Source organism: Falco punctatus (assembly GCF_963210335.1).
Source record: "Falco punctatus genome assembly, chromosome: 3".
Taxonomy (NCBI): Eukaryota; Metazoa; Chordata; class Aves; order Falconiformes; family Falconidae; genus Falco; species Falco punctatus.
In genome coordinates this window covers 64,806,365-64,822,862 of record NC_137582.1, presented here as the reverse complement: position 1 = coordinate 64,822,862, position 16,498 = coordinate 64,806,365, and the positions used below count along the sequence as shown (strand labels likewise).

The window sequence follows — 16,498 nt, the reverse complement described above, 5'->3', positions numbered from 1 at the left end:
AAGCTCAGTATCAAGTATTAATGCTAACTGACACAGAATGGTCCACATCTCTGCCAGTAAACTGCCTTAGGTTTCAGTTTCAGGCAACTGAAGGAAAACAGACTACTGGAAATGATCTATGGACTGTCCTAATAGTTAAACTGAACCCAAGAGTTCTTTAGTAAAGACACCAGGCTGAACAGGCCAAATGCTACAAAAAGGTAATATGATACAAATGTGCTACAGATTTGTTAGTATAGATGGTCTCATTCTCACACCGATGTATCAGTATTGATACAACCCTAAGGTCCCAAGTAGTAACTTGAATTCCACACATTGAAGTAGTTTTAATGCACTTTTGGAAAATAATTAAACTGTGCATTCAGGAGACTTTTCAAGGATTTGCATGTATTATATATATATCTCCATCTGGTAAATGACCACATTTTCAGTGTTCCAGAAAAGAGAAGCATAAATTCATCCTTGCAAGTCAGGTATGCCCTACAGATTGTATGGTAGGAATTCCTCTTTCAGACTGATAATATTCTCCTTGTCAAAGAGGATACTGAAACATTTTTGAAGAACCTGGGACCTGAATTCAGGATTTTATTCATTTACCAATTATCAGCCAAAGATTTGAGAAATTTCAATATTAATATGATTTCTTCACATCCGATTTCCAAGGCACAGGAAGATCCTGAAGCACTTATTGGCAACTTTTAGAAAATGATACTGCTTTGAATAGACTTCATATCAGATGGAATTAGCTACAAAATTATTCTATAATGTTGTGTTCTGTGCTTCACAACAGAATAATTTTTAAAGATTGTATTGATTTCTATTTCCAGTTAAACATCATAAAACTTATGCTAATGCATAATTACTCAAATATCTCAACATACAAAACTTACACATGGTTATTTAAAGTTTGAAAGACAGAGATTCAAAATACATTAAGTGCCTATTAGTACTATCTACCTAAACACAAGCTTTGAAGTGTAAATAAATTTTAAAAGTCCAGCAATATATCAGAAAATTGTACTGCTCTTATCAGTTAAATTTATCTAATGACAACAGAAACAACTGCAATGTGACAGGCCTAACTTACAGCTTTCACATCATGTGTGTTCTTGGTTTGATGGAAAAGCTGCAGCGAGATGGCCTGATCAAAGGATTCTTTGTCTGAAGAAAGGAAGATTTACAGAAAGCATAAAACAATAATATAAAAGAGATGAGTTCTTACTTGTGTCTTGAATTCTTAGATGCCAATTAGAGCATAAACAAATTAGTCAAAAAAGCCTATTTATATATTATTCAGACATTCTATCATTTCACCTTCTTTCAGATATAAAAAACAATTTATTGTCTTGTACATCAGCCCAGGCTTTCCAGAGATGTATACATGTTATGCAATATATATTCCCTATTTTCAATGAATTTAGAATGCACAACATTAATGAAGGATGATTGAAAAATGTTAGTAGAACAGATATACATAAAGATGAAAGCTTAGTTAACTAAAATGTGAATTTATATTCCTATAACGTAGTATTTTTGTTATATGTACATATTTTTCTTTTTTTCTTTTCAGTTAACAATAATTTCCATTTTTTTTAAAAAAAGAAGCAAAATTTTTACTTGTAATTTTTATTCTTTAAAATAAAAAAACCACAACTATCATAAATTCACAAAAATTTGAAATAAAATTTTCCAGTTACCACTCATGGCTTGAACTTTATATCTCAGGACCACACTGAAGTTATTTCTGATACCTGTTTGTAGAGGATTTAAAATATCTGATTCTTCTGTACTTGATATTTATAGTACTAATGTAAATAAAAATAATTTAAAAAAATATCTGAACATTCCATAACAAACATTGTGATAAAAGTATAATTTCAAAGTTTAAGGATTTTTTCCTCTTTTATATACATTTTTTTCTATATATGGAATGGTAAATAATTTAGGTTGTTCAGCATATCATCAGCTAATAATTGCTTCTAGATGTATTTTGGACACTTGTTTGTTGATACCATTTTAAAAAATACTTTTTCTAGACTTTTTCCACTAAAAAAGATAAAATATTCCTATTTCTTCCTTTTCACCACAGAATTACCAGAGGTGCAAGCACTGCAGTCCCTTCTAAACTTCAGTTAGTTGCTTAAGCAGATGCACAGAAAATATTTATCTGCAAGGTCAGTCCCTTAGAGAAAAGGTATTTTGAAACCTACCACAAAAAATTAGACAGGGCCATCATCCCAGGGGTGTCTCTGTTCCCCTGAAAAGTGGGAGATCAGCTTCCAAATCCCCCTTCAATATTTTTACACAAAACAGAAGCAAAGCATTCCAGCAGCAGTCTAATTTATTTAACATAATTGTCATCTTTTCTGTGATTGCTATTTTACCTTTCCAGTGCAAATGCAGTGCTCTGATACATGCTGGTCACTGGGGGCACTCATTCACTCTGTTTTTATTGAAACTATCTAACCATACACCCCAAGTGATTTTATGTGAAACAGGACTCTGGCAGTAAGTGTGAAATAAAATACTTTGGAATAGTCATATCCTATATGAATGGTTATTTTTCTAACAAATAACTGCTGTTAGGACTTAAAAGATGTTTTAGTATCTTTGCCAACAGATATATAATGCTAAACTTTTCATTAGATTTTTTTTTTTTCATGTGGGCAAGAGAATTCAGAAAACATCAACTATTGGAACTATACTTCTTGTCATCACTGTTGCTTCTGAGTTGAAAAACAAACCTGAATACATTTTGATTTTGATGAACAAAACATTTATCTGCGCTGACAGCCATTGCTATATTCCATGCATAAGCCAATGGAATTTATCTTACATAGGCTGAGATGTTAAATATAAATATAAAGAAAATCAGGGTGTTCATAGCAGAAAGCTTGACTGATTGCTAAATACAGAGATTATCAGGCATCACCATGAAGGAACGATCCCTATTCTGAAGTCTCAGGATTATTTTTTTTCTTATATTAATAGTTTCATTCACTGTCATTTTGGGGCATCATGGAAATGATTCCATCAACATGATTTTCATGCAGTTTTGATCAAAAAAAGTATATCAAACCATGAAATTGCTGCTGACAAAATAACCTTCCATCATCTCATAACTTGTTATAATACAAGCTCAATATCCAACAAATTAAATGAGGAGATTGAAGAAACAGCAGTGTTTGGATGATACAGCTTGCTTTTTTCCCTTCTGCTTGTACAGTAAGAAACTACAGAATTAAAATTTTGCAATAAGGTCTTTCTTTTTCAGCATTAACTCTAGTAATCCAACACAAATGAATAAGGTACCTGTGTGCACTCACAAGTTCAAATCAAAGGTCTAAGATTCTTGGCAATGTATCTTTCTGGGAAAAAAAGCTGCTCTGATATGCTAATAATAAACACAATATTCATAAGATCTCTGTCACTCAGGACACTAACGTTAACACTTGCTGAATAAATTATTTTGAGCAATTTCAATTTCTGTTTATTTATTTTGCTTATTAAATTGGAAGTGTGAAAGCAAAAAATAATCATTGTGTTTATCTTTGCAAGCAAAGACAAAATCTGCACTAGTCTAAAAGGGCTCCCTGTTGCTTTAAGTTGTGTACTAAGGCAAGAATGGAACTTGTGTTGCAGAAATACTAAGTAGCAGAAATGTATAGTTCTTTTTCTGAACATTGTTTACAACTCCACAGGTTATCTAGTTATATTGAAAGAAAACGTATTAACAGAAACTGGAAGTAGCATTACTAAAATTGTCAGTGTACTCTCCTATGACAGTACTACTTAACTGCATTTTACTTCTATAGGTTACCATAGGTTTACAAAGAAATTATTTTTCCCTGGTCCTATTCTCAGTTTGGTATGACAATTCCTATTGTAAAAGTCTGCTGAGGTTGTGTATTCTGACTGACCCATGAGGGTGCAAAACTGAAAGAAGGGACTATTTACAAGTCACATCATCATAACAGGGAATTCCAGACAACAAACTGCTAGCCTACCTACATAGGAAGATGATTTTGCACGTCTGAAATGTGCAAAGCCATGGTGTGGTCAGATGAGGCAGAAGAAACACCAGAAGAGTCAGAGGTGACTAGAGTAGGCAGCTCTTCCAGTGGACTCCAGAACTGATAGGAATGGCACTTGCAAGCAAAATTTATGCGGGGTGCCTTTCTTCATCAGAGCCAAACCTTAGTCTAATAAAGTTTATCTTAGGAACTTCTAGACATTTGAGACATAAGCATAGCCAGATGGTCCTTGTGAACTGACTCAAAACATAGTGTGACATCTCTTTTTTTATTTCAGCCCTTATCTGTATGTGTCAACTCATTGGGCTGAATAGTAGCTCCAGCCCTGATCAGAATCAGAGCATTTACATCAGCTTCTTCATAGGAACTGCTGCTTAAACCAAATTTTAATGTAGCTTCATGTTGTGTGCTGCTACCAGACCTGTAATTAGGGAGAAAACGTATTTTGGACCCTAAAATTAGTTTGTATCACAGTATTTCTCATAGTCCACCTTTACAATCATCTATAGTTCCAGAACTACCTGGCTAGTATTGTCTTTAGTGTTAATTAAGAACTACCAATGAATCATAAATGCAGTCCCCATTTCATGAAGGTAGAGATGTGATTATTAGCATATTCCTGTGAGTAACACAGTAAGGATCTAATTCATCCATCCAGAAGGTGAAATATGAAAGCCTACATCCCCAAGGTATAACAGTAAGGCAGGACATTGGCTGGCTGGCTGTCCTGGTTTCAGCTGAGAGAAAGTTATTGTCTTCTTAGTAGCTGGTACAGTGCTGTGTTTTGGATTTAGTATGAGAATAACGTTGATAACACACTGATGTTTTAGTTGTCACTAAGTATTCTGTACCATAGAACCTCATGCTTACTGTATAAACCAGAAGGAGTTGACTGGGAGGGGCCATTCACTGTTCAAGGACTGGCTGGGCACCGGTCAGTAGGTGGTGAGCGGTTGTATTGTCCCTCACTTGTCTTTCTTGCATTTTATTCCTCTCTCTCTCTGCTTTACATACAATTATTGTTGGTTTTGCTGTTGTTGTTGTTATGATTGTTATTATTAAGCTTTACTTTATTTCAATTATTAAGTTGTTCTTATCTCACTTACAGGTTTTATCTTTTCTCTCCTGCATCCCACCTGGGGGAGGGAGTGGCTGTGGGGTACTTAGTTGCTGGCTGGGCTACGAGACTGTGATACTGTCATACTAGCATAAAACAATCTCATTTCTACCTCATGGGATAGAAAACCAAAACCTCTTCAAATTAAATATTCTTTTTGTTCAAACTCACCTATAGAACACAGAGTATAAAAGCATATTTTATCTGATAACTATCTTCCAAAAAAAAAAAAAAAAAATGTTCAAGCACAATCAGATTGAGAGTATGACCTAATTAAGAAGATTCCGAAGAAGCAACTACCTGCATGTGAAACCATCTGAGCAAAGAAAGATGACTCAATCTAGAACACATCTGAAATGCACATACAGTCTATTGAAAATTTTCCTTCAGGTATTAAAAAAGTAATTACTGAATAAAACTAATAGGGAATCATTAGTGGCACAAAAGACAGTCAAAGAAATAAATATTAAACTCAGCACCCAAACCTCGCCTGACTTAGAGTCATACAGTCCAGCTGACCAGCTGAAATTTTACTTGGTTTGAAGTAAAGATTGGAGATGTAGCAAATGGGTTTTTCAAAGATCTTTTAAGGCTGCAAAAATAAATCAATGCAAAAAGCTGGAACTGCTAAAGATGATGCTAGAGACCAATAGAGAATATACATGAATAAACTGCTGCTCTTATGGTGCAATCACACAAGAAGCTTCATCACCTAATTCAGCAGGAAATATCTATGCCACTAAGAAAGCACCTGTGCTGAAAAACATCTCACCTTTTGAAAGAATGCATCAACAAAATGCCAAGGAAAACCACATGTTTTTCTTACTGCAGTTTGGAAGACCTCTCTGTGTTCTATATGTTCAATACATTATTATGTCGGATTGCAGAAAATAGCTTTTCTATTAAAGTCTCAAATCCTCCCAGAGGTCTGGATTTTTAGATTCTCCAATAACAGGACATAAGTTTTGAAAATTTGCCTACACAAAAATGTGAAATATAGTGAAATATTCACATATATAGAAAGGATATAGATAATCTTGCATTAGGAAAGCCTTGAAAATTCCTCAAAGAAGCAGCTTTTTTGGGTAAACTACCTAAAAATCTGATAATCCAAACCTGCAAGAGAGGATGGTAGTGAGAAAGTAAAAAAAAAGTAGGGGTTTCGAAAAAAAGAGGAGGGAAATAATCTTGGTGTTTCCTCTATCTACTCCTTATTCCTCAGTCCCAACAAGTCTAACTTTCAGAACAAGCCAGAGTTTGTCCTGAAGCATAGAAAAGGTGGGCTTGCTAAGTACTGAAAACTTAAATGCCATACAGTAGTAGAAGATGGATTTATAACACCAATTTTAATAATAGGTTGGGGATCTAAAACCAAATAGTAAAATCTAACCAGAAAACCAACACAGTAAGGAAGCAAAGGCTAACAAAAGGATAAGGAACTAATATTTTCACTCAGAAAAGAAATTAATTTAAGGAAAATAATATTCATAGGGTGCAGAAATCCTACAGTGCATAATTGGGACTTATTAAAGGGGGAAGGTGCAAGTTGCCAAATGAAAGTGGAAATAGCAAAATATTAAACAGTTACAAGAGGACATTTTAACCAAAAATTCTGACAAACTGCCAAAGTCAGTATAATAAGCCACACACAGAATATCAGCCACAGACCTGATGTGGTTACTGGCATCCCATCTAGAAGGAACACACCAAGGTGGATATTGAGGAAACAGGACAGGAAGAAAAAGCAAAGCATCAATCTTACTGAAGGAGGCCGATTATGGGGGTGTTTATATGGCTCAGTCTCAGCCAATAGCTTGGCAAACAGTACCAGTAAAGATAAGAATGTGAGCAGAAAAAATGTGGGGGTAGATGAAACAGCCTGGAGAGTATTTGCCAAAAAAAAAAAAAAAAAAAAAGTGTAATTTGTAAGAGGAAAATGACCCACAGCCAGATTAAAGAGTGATCAGAGAATTACAGGTAATTAAAGAGATTTTTGAATCAAAGAGATCACCTTGAAAAGGAGTGTAAAAGAAACATGATTATTTGCAACAGCAAGGGAGAGAAATTATGGGGGGATGGAAGAATTTCAGCCCACCAGGTTGGGCACTGCCAGCAGCCACCCTACCAGCATCACCACCTCTGCCTGGAACAGGCAGAGCCCTGTCATGTGGGGTGCTGGGAGCAACCTGCACCCCACTCATAGGATTGTGGCACGGGGAGACTTGCACCGGGCTATGGATGTGATCGTATGGAGGCTTTCTCACCAGCACACATGTTGGGGTGTCACAGGGAGTGGTATGGGTACAGGTAAAGCCACAGCATCACATACCCTGCAGGAGGGTCTGCAGGCAGAGGAACACAGCACTCCCTGATGAGAGGGTGTACGTCTGTAACCCACATGGCCTGTGTCTGTAGAGGGTGTGTGCTGTAACTGTGTACAGCATTCGACCTTCAGGGGACTAGTTATAAAGGACTTAGGGGGTGTGCTGTAACTGTGTACAGCATTAGACCTTCAGGGGACTAGTTATAAAAGACTTAGAAATTTGTAGGCATTTATTAACATTTCATGATGTATGGTCTTGTGGTTTATCCGTTGTGCTACTGTTATTGATCCTGGATGTATAGTTCACTGTTTGCAAGTTAATTGCATGTCGTTAGCAAACCAATAAACCATTACAGATCTGATATAGTTTAAACTATATGAACTGAGCAGTTTTTCTCTGTGACAGCAGCTGTCTTCATTACCATAAGGCATTTGGAGATTATCTCAGAAAAGATTGTCTCACTAAAACACTGGAGGGTTTCTGCTGGAGTGGAGAAAATCCTCAAGGACAGAAATGAGGTTTGTAACAAAATGGCCTGTGGATATCTTGGATAGATATATAGATACAGCAAACAGCACAGTATTCATAAGCTATCTTGAAGAACTTAATCAACCAGCACTTTACTGCTGAAAAGTGTGTTTATGAAAAATTTTGTTAAAAAAAAATATATATCCCCCACAAATATTCTTTAGCATCCTTCTTTTTGTTTCTACAGAACCAGTATTACTTAGATTACTTCAGTGACAACTGTAATTATGACAGTTCTTTAAATTAATTCCTTCTTGATTGCAAGAATATCTATAATTTACAGTGTGATCTCTGCAGTTACTTATTCCAAATGGCACCATCTAATGACCTATCATGCTCCGTATGAAATGTTTTTAACCTATGGGTTTTTTTGTTTGGGTGGTTGGTTGGTTTTTTTGGGAGGGTGGTTGTTTGTTTGTTTGTTAAATAGTAGTGCGAGGAAAAGAACGCTTACATTCATTACAGGCAAGGACCTTGGAGCTGGATCCTTTTCCCCCAGGAAAGGAGAAAAAAATATATAGCAAAAAATAGATAAAGAAACCTATGATATGCATGCATTATATATGGATTTGTATTTCATATTTTCTAAAGCCAACTAGGCTTTACAATTGCTTTACAGAAGTAATTTTCTTCTGGTTGCACCCAAACCAGCTCCTGATAACTTCCTTTGAGTGCTGAGGGCAGGGCAGGGCACAGCTATGTTAAGTAAGCTATATTCAGAGCTACTGTTCCATGTAAGTAGAAATGGTCCACACAAGGAAAAAATACATCATCTCTAAAATAAAGGACTAGTCTACCATTAAGTGTGAACCAGTCAGTTTGCTTTTCTTCATAATACACAGTGGCAGGCATTTTGCTTCTTCTTGTACATTTTGTTCCATGGCAAGAAATCTAAAAATAACACTTCTCTTTCTAATAGCCACAGAGAAAAAAAAAAAAAAAAATACTTACTACCCTTATAATGAGCAATGTCTCTCTCAGCATGCTATATTTTCAATCTTCTAGTATCGAAAAGCATGATTTTTAAGTAATTTAAACTGAAAATAGACAATCTGGAAATCACTACAGGTGGAAAATGAGTCCTTACAGCAAGTGTTAGAGAAGTAAAACAGTAGTTAATAGATAAGCCAGTTTTATCTAAAGAAAGTTAAGACCTAAGGTAATAAAACTAACATGTTTTTATCACACCATCTGATGCATGACTAGTATCTTTGGTCAACTTGTGAAAATAATGGATTAGCAGCCAAAAATAGAAATAACTAAACACTGCCAAAATCAGATAGATGCTTTGACCTAAAAAAAAAAAAAAAAAAAAAAAAAAAAAAAAAATCCAAAATTGAAGCCAAAAGTTAATAAAACCAGACACATTTTAAAGTAAGACCCTAATGATTGTTTTCATTTGCCCTCTCTTTTATTCTCTTCTCAGTCTTTCAACTTATTCAAATCTGGTACTTATAAATGTTTGTTCATTCTGAACTGAACTGGTTTTGATATACTCTGTGTACCAAAAATACTCCATTCAGCTCTGATTGTTTATGTTCATATATTCTGCTATAGAAAAAGTTAGCAGGAACATTACCAAGAGTGTAGTCAATCAATTAGAATGAAATTTTACCAGAAAGTTCAGAAGGCTGAGTTGGGAAGCTAGGAACAATTTTTAGCTAAAAAAGTACTAAAAGTTCATGCTGAAACAAAGTGGGAGAAAAAAAAATCAACAAACTTTTAGTAATCTTTTATCTAACTTGACTCAGAAGGTATTTTGCTAGGAAAAATCCTCATCTAGCTAGAGAGCATGAAAGCAGTTGTACGTGGATAGAACTAAAAATCCACGTAAACCAGCAACCTGTCTCCAAAAATGGCTACAGAGAGACACATAAAGGAGGTAAAAATTATACAAGAAATGGACGAGATAGATTACATTCTTCTTGAGAACTTGCCTGTCTTCCAAGATTTGTAGCTCTGAAAACTCTTAAGCTTGTCATAATTTCTATGCAACCTTCAATGGACTCTATTTCACGAATTCATTTAATCTTCCTTGGACAGTACATGACATTTTAGCAGGTATGCTGTCTGTGGGCAAAGGATTCAAAGTGTCTAAAGAGTCTCTTGCTTTGACAGATTATGGTTGCTGACACTGCCAATGAAGTTACTAGCATTAAATTCAAATCAGATGACTATTATTTTTCAAAGCCAAACTGATTCAGAGGATAATTCACATTCACTTAGACCCACCAATTTAAGCTACATAAGCCATTACGGACAATCCCATTGACTACATTAAGGAACTTTGTTTTGCATTGAGTGGGTCTCTTTCTCAATTTAAAACTACATAGTGTTTGGGTGGACAGATTTCATCCTTAAAACAACCCTACAAACTAGGAAAATGCAAATGGTGAACTAAACCACCAAAAATTCTGGGGTTTGTCCAATCCTCATAGAAAGTGCTGATCACAATAAATGATGGGTTTACTAAGGCTTACCTGAAGTTCTTGCTATTACAATATTTCCCCTTAAAACAACAACAAATGCTTCAATGTTTTCTATTACCTCCAGCCTTTCGTTAGGCTCTTGCTATGATGTAAAAGCAACTTCTCAGGTTTTCCTTCAATTCATAACAGCTGTTAGATTTTTGTTGCCCTCATAGGTTTGCTGGCTGAGATTAGGGTAGGTGATGCCTTGCAGATGCAGTCTTCTGATTGCACAGATAGATACATTCACTCCCAAGTCCTCATTATTTCAGTCTTTATAAAAGAATCTTCTGCCACACATCTTGTTCCTTTCCTTTTCCTATTTTCTATTATTTCGTCCTTCCAAAGCATTCAAAATAAGATAATATAAATGTGACCTTTTACCAAAGTTCTCCCAATCTATCTTTGTATTTTCCAAGTCCATCTTCTTTCTTCCCTTGCAGACAGATTCAGCATAAGCCATTTGTTTCCTATGAAATTTACATATTTTTTAAAATATAAAAGTTGCTTTAGTACGGAAAAAAACCCCAACAACAACAACAACAACAACAACAACAACAAAAAAAAAAAAAACAAAAACAAAACAAAAAAAAAAAAACAAAAAAAAAAACAACCAAAACCCAAAAAGGTACTTGTATGAATGGATAGGCTCCAAGTAACAATTTCACAGCTACGTAAGAATTCACTTAACTAGTTTTACAGTGCCTGTGGCTTTTTTAAAAAAATTAACCCAGCTGTTTTGAAAATCTTGCAGTATCTTGATTATCAGAGCTGAGTAAAAGGTACTGGTAGAATTGATCTCAATCTATCCTTTAAATAAATGTTTTGATGTCTGAGCTCCAACATAGCAGATACTTCTCAAGAATGGAATCCACATCCTACTTCTGGCTCACTCCCTATGCTTCATTGCACTGAGAAAGCTCTTTTGATACATAGACTTTCTTTACTCTGCTATTCCTTCACACAGCATGTGCAAATAATTATTAGCCATGACCTCCTGACCAGCTGTACTTGACATAGGAAACTACAGGGCACGACAGACTGCAGACAGAGGTCTATTAACACATTAGCGTGTACATCCTTCATTGTAGTTTAGCATAATGGATCAACTTCCTAGGTGTACTTGCCAGCCTGGGACAATGACTTGTAGCATTATTTTGAAAGCGAAACATAAAATATTCATGATGGACTCTACCATCACAAGAGATGGCTCAGAGAATGTAACAAGACTTAAAAAAAAAAAAAAAAAAAAAAAAAAAAGTTTAATGGAAATGACAGACTCCCTGATCTTAAGGAGTAAGAAAGGTAAAAAGTGAGTCAGTGAGTCATTGCTTTCTCCTGTTGCAAAAGAAGACCGGAAGATCTCAAAACCTGCAATGAAGAAAAGATTACAGATATTCTATTGCATTTCCTAAGCATTTTCAAAAAGCAAAATCATTATGAGGCATGATGGTAAACTAACTGCTGACTTTCAAGGAGGATTATACAATCAGTTGTATATAGGAATGAAAATTTATATCTTTGTGTATTTCTGGGTTTATGTACAGTATACAGAGGTTTTCAAGATTCATTATGGAGGCCAAAATTTTGATAAGGTTTCAGTATTCTAAAGGTATTAGGCCTAATGAATTTTAGTATAGCATAATTATCCATGTGAGGCAATGATATATTTAAGATAAAATTGATAAAAGTCAGTCTTTTATATATGAGGTTGCAGAATTTCTTGCCCTTCCATTCTGTCTGGGATCCAATCGGATTCTGAAGTGATGATTTTGTCCTTTGCTTTTTTTAAAACATGGTGAGTGAAACAACCGAATGGATTCTGTTCACCCACAGTCTTTCAAAGATGCATAGGAGTTAACTTGGGAGTTTTCCCAGTAAAATGAATACCTTAGTGTAGATTTATACGAGGTCAGCTTGATTCACTTTCAGGATAATTAAATGCCACTGACGGAGAGCTTTAAAATAGCTTTTATCATAATGGGTTGCTATTTTCTGAAAACATACTATTTATCACTATTTATATTGGATATTTTTGAGGTCAGTATTAAGAAGCTGGACGTAGTCTAATTACAAATCATCTTGCATAGTCTTCTTTGCAAAATGGCAGCATTTTGCCTACTGGAATGTCTATTATTCCTTTATGGATTTAATACAGTAGCATGCTTTGTTTGTACAAGACATTGCCTGAATACGTGCTTATCTGTAATGGTAATTTGAGGTTAATAGAACCTGTATGTTAGTGCTGGTTCAACTCAGCTAGTTTCTATTACTGTTTTGAGGCAATAATTTATTCAGACAAGTAATACTCATCTCTCCCACCTGAGAGGCAGAAGCACCTCTTCAGACACTGATCCAGGGGAGTCACAATGGTTCCAAATTCAGCCGTCATAATTCAGAGGGCAGAAAGAACAAGTTAGAATTTGAAAAACTGGCATTGCAGTTGTTAATGGGAGTTTAAATTAGAATTAAAACCCAAACCAGGGCTAAATTCATAGAAATTAGGAGTTGGAGTTTAACTGGAAACAGGCAATGGGAGGGAGTGAAAGGAGGTCTTACTAAAGAGGACACAATCAGATGTGTGGCATACGCTTATCAGGACTGGAAGGGCAAAGCGAAGGATGAGATGTCATTAGTAAAAATGAAAGATAACAAGAATTTGCTCTGCAAGTGCATTCAGTGTAAGAAGAGACTGAGGAAAGGATTACTCTTGCTCAACACAGGAAATTACAAACAATGATGTCAGGAAATACAATCTACTGCTTTTTCTGTTTCAGTCCTCAGGAACAGACCAGCTGAGAGGAAAAGATTTAGAAAGCTTGTAGATTCAAGTAGTGAAGAAACAAAACCCCTCTTCTTTGTGACCTTGCTTTTTTTACATTAGAATTGCAGCCTTATGAATAGGAGGTTCAACAAATGTCTTGGCTTTTCTAAAGCTTTCAATGGAAATATATTCTGATAATCAAACATGAAATAGATGAAATGATGTGTGTGTGGAAAACTGGCTAGGAAAGATGATTCCAAAGACTAATTATCAATAATATTATTATAACGGAAGGGTTTACTGATAGAAATTTCACATGACATGGAGGATGGAGGAGAATGCATATTTTTAAATTTTCTGATTAAAAGAAAACCTGGAAGGGACTTCAGGGGCACTAGAGGACAAGATCAAAATTTAAAATAAGCCAAAATTTGTGAAATACTCATAAAAAAAAATCAATAGGGGTAATAAAAAGTGCTGTGCCTATACCGGAGCCACCAGCTGTAGAAATACAGAATGAGGAATAATGGGGTGAGTAGCACAGTGGAAGAAGGATTTTGGGGCTTTATAATGGATCACAATTTGAACAAGAGACAATAATTTCACATCCTTACCAAAGACATGCTATATTGGGATGTATTAATACCAAATCAAAATTAGGCAAGCATCAGCTTGATTACTCTGCTCAGTCTTGGCCATGGTACTTCAGTAAATGTGTAAGTCAGTGTGAGAAAGTCTAGAAGAAAGAAATGAGGTTAATCACAAGGTTTCAAATCATGACTGACCTAAGAGAAAAAGCTGAAATAATTAGGTCTGGTTTGCCTTTAGACTGAGAGTAAGCTGACAATTCTTTGAAGAATGTCCTTGCTGATCAAATGATGACAAATGGGTTTAAAATGCAGGGTAGATGCAGGTTAGTTTTAAAATATTCTTGTGGGAAGGAATCTGAAGCACTTTATTATCTATCTTTTTGACTACTTGTTCTCCAAGATTTTGCTATAGATTAATTAATTTTCTTTTATTCTGGGAAATAAATTATCTGATTTTTAAAGTCCTTTCCAGATTATATTTCTGCTTTAGTGAAGTCCTAGAACTGTAGCTTGTTGCTGAGAAGCTGGAATCAGGAACAAAGAGGGGCTGGGAAGATACAACTGCTTGTAAAAGGAGCAGCAGGCAAAGGTATCTTGTCTGTTGGGATGCCACATGGGATGACAAGTTAAAATAAAAGTAGGGAAAATGTTTTAAGAGTTACAGTATTAGTGAAACTACTATAAATAGTCAGCAACAATGAAACAACACGGAAGGGTATACGGAAAAAAAGGCAACTATCAAACAGTGATGGAAATCCAAGATTTTTTTTTTAATTTTATTTTTTTTTAATTGAGTTGGCAACACAATTCTTTCCTTTTTCTGATTAGTTTGGTTGGGTTTTTTTTCTTCTTAATAGTCTCTTCTTCTTCTACCAAAGCCAAGTCTGGTTATTCTATTAGAAATAACTGATCCACAATGTTAAGGTACAAGTAATCCAAGATACAGACATGATCACAAACTGAGAGCAGCCCAGCCCAATGTGTTACATTGATAAGATTCTACCAGAATGGCAGATTTTTAATGCAAACCAATTGTTCCTTTTCTAATTTTAGTTTTAGTATTCTCTTTTCCTCACAGTCTCATTTCAGACAGCATATTGAAAAACAATGTGGTGGGTTTGCTACTCACAATTTATTGAGTTTCATAATACTGACATGTAAATTATGGCATAGAAATAACAACCTCAGTTAGGAGATATGAGACCAAAATACCAACTTTACCACTCACAAAAATAACTGGCAAATGAAATGAAAGTCATTGTATACAAGGGTACCTGCCTCATACTGTCATGCACAACCAGAAAGTAGGCAGAAGCAGAGAGCGATAATAAATATGCTGTATTTCTTCTTGTTTGTACAAATGTCAAATTATCCTGAACATTTTTAGTAGATAACAGCACAAACTGAGATCAAGTGGGATGTTCACAATTTGTGTTGTAGGTTTGCATTAGAAAAAATACCATGAAGAATTTCTAATGATATTTTCATACTCTGCTTATTAGATCCCACAGAAGAAAAAGCTAATAACCAAATAACTTTCCTTTCCATGGTACGTTTTTTCAGTGTCAGTTCAAGGACTATGGAGATGACAGTTTAAGAAGTCTTTCTTTAACTCCACTTACAATCTTGAACAAACCCTAGATGTAACCAAACTCTTGCTTATGGATGCAGGCCTGTAGCTAAATTGTCACCTATCCATTGTTCAGCAGAAACAAAACTGAGAGATAGTGCAAGTATATCAGAATTTAATTCCATAACATTTCAAGATAAGCTCAAAGAATGAAGATTAAAATATTAGTCTTTTTTCCTGTTTTTTCAGGTATAAATTTCTAGATAATTTATATGGCCTACATTTGGTCTAAAAATGCAATGATACTTCTGACAGGTTTTTTTTCAAGAACAGGGCTCACAACTTCTTCAGAACAATATTTATTTCAGCTTTACCCACAAATAGTTGAATTTCATTCATTACAGCTAAAGTACCCCTTGGAAGAAAAAGGCATTTTGTAAAAACCAAGATAAATGAAGGGTTTTACATAAGTCAGAAAAATTAGTGTAGAACTGCATATGCAAAACCAGAAAATTATGTTTCATTCAGACATCATCCAATAGATGGTTGCATTTCCCTCTCCCCTTCTTAATGCCGAAGGCTGGACAATTACAGTTGGCAGAAATGACTGGAGGATAATTCCAAGTGTGAACTTCAAATCACATCACAATTCTAATCCTGGAGCACATTATATTGCTGCCCTCAGGAAGTTCTACATTTTCAGATATGTACATTTAAGTGAAAAAATAGCTAGTTCTCTTCAGTCTTGCTCTATTGATCTCAGTGGGCTTTATTCTTAATAAATATTTCTAAGCTTTTAGAGTAATACTACACACAAAAAAGGCAATGGGTGTGAAAGAAACTGGCTCCACTTACAGCCATCCGATTTCCTAAGAAATTATTCCACCTTGGTAAATTTCAACTTCAAAACTTAAATTAGTGCCTTTAGAACAGAACGCAGAACTGGAAACTTATTTTTTAAGGTTTTCCATAGTCCCATATTTGTAGAGTATTTTTAAATCATTCTAGAGATATTTTTTAAAAATAAGTTTTATGTTGAAGGGAAGAATATAGAACAGCTAGTAGGGAGAATAGTACTCTCTATAAAAAAACAAACAAACAAA

General features: G+C 35.0%; 1 long non-coding RNA gene across 1 annotated transcript; it reads right to left on the bottom strand.

The window, feature by feature from the left end:
* Positions 1 to 1,598: 1,598 nt before the first annotated feature.
* On the bottom strand, positions 1,599 to 16,498 carry LOC308060074. Its single transcript, XR_013926584.1, has 2 exons — positions 7,662 to 16,498; positions 1,599 to 7,600 (listed from the first exon to the last, which is right to left on the bottom strand). It is a non-coding gene; the product is annotated as an uncharacterized lncRNA (long non-coding RNA).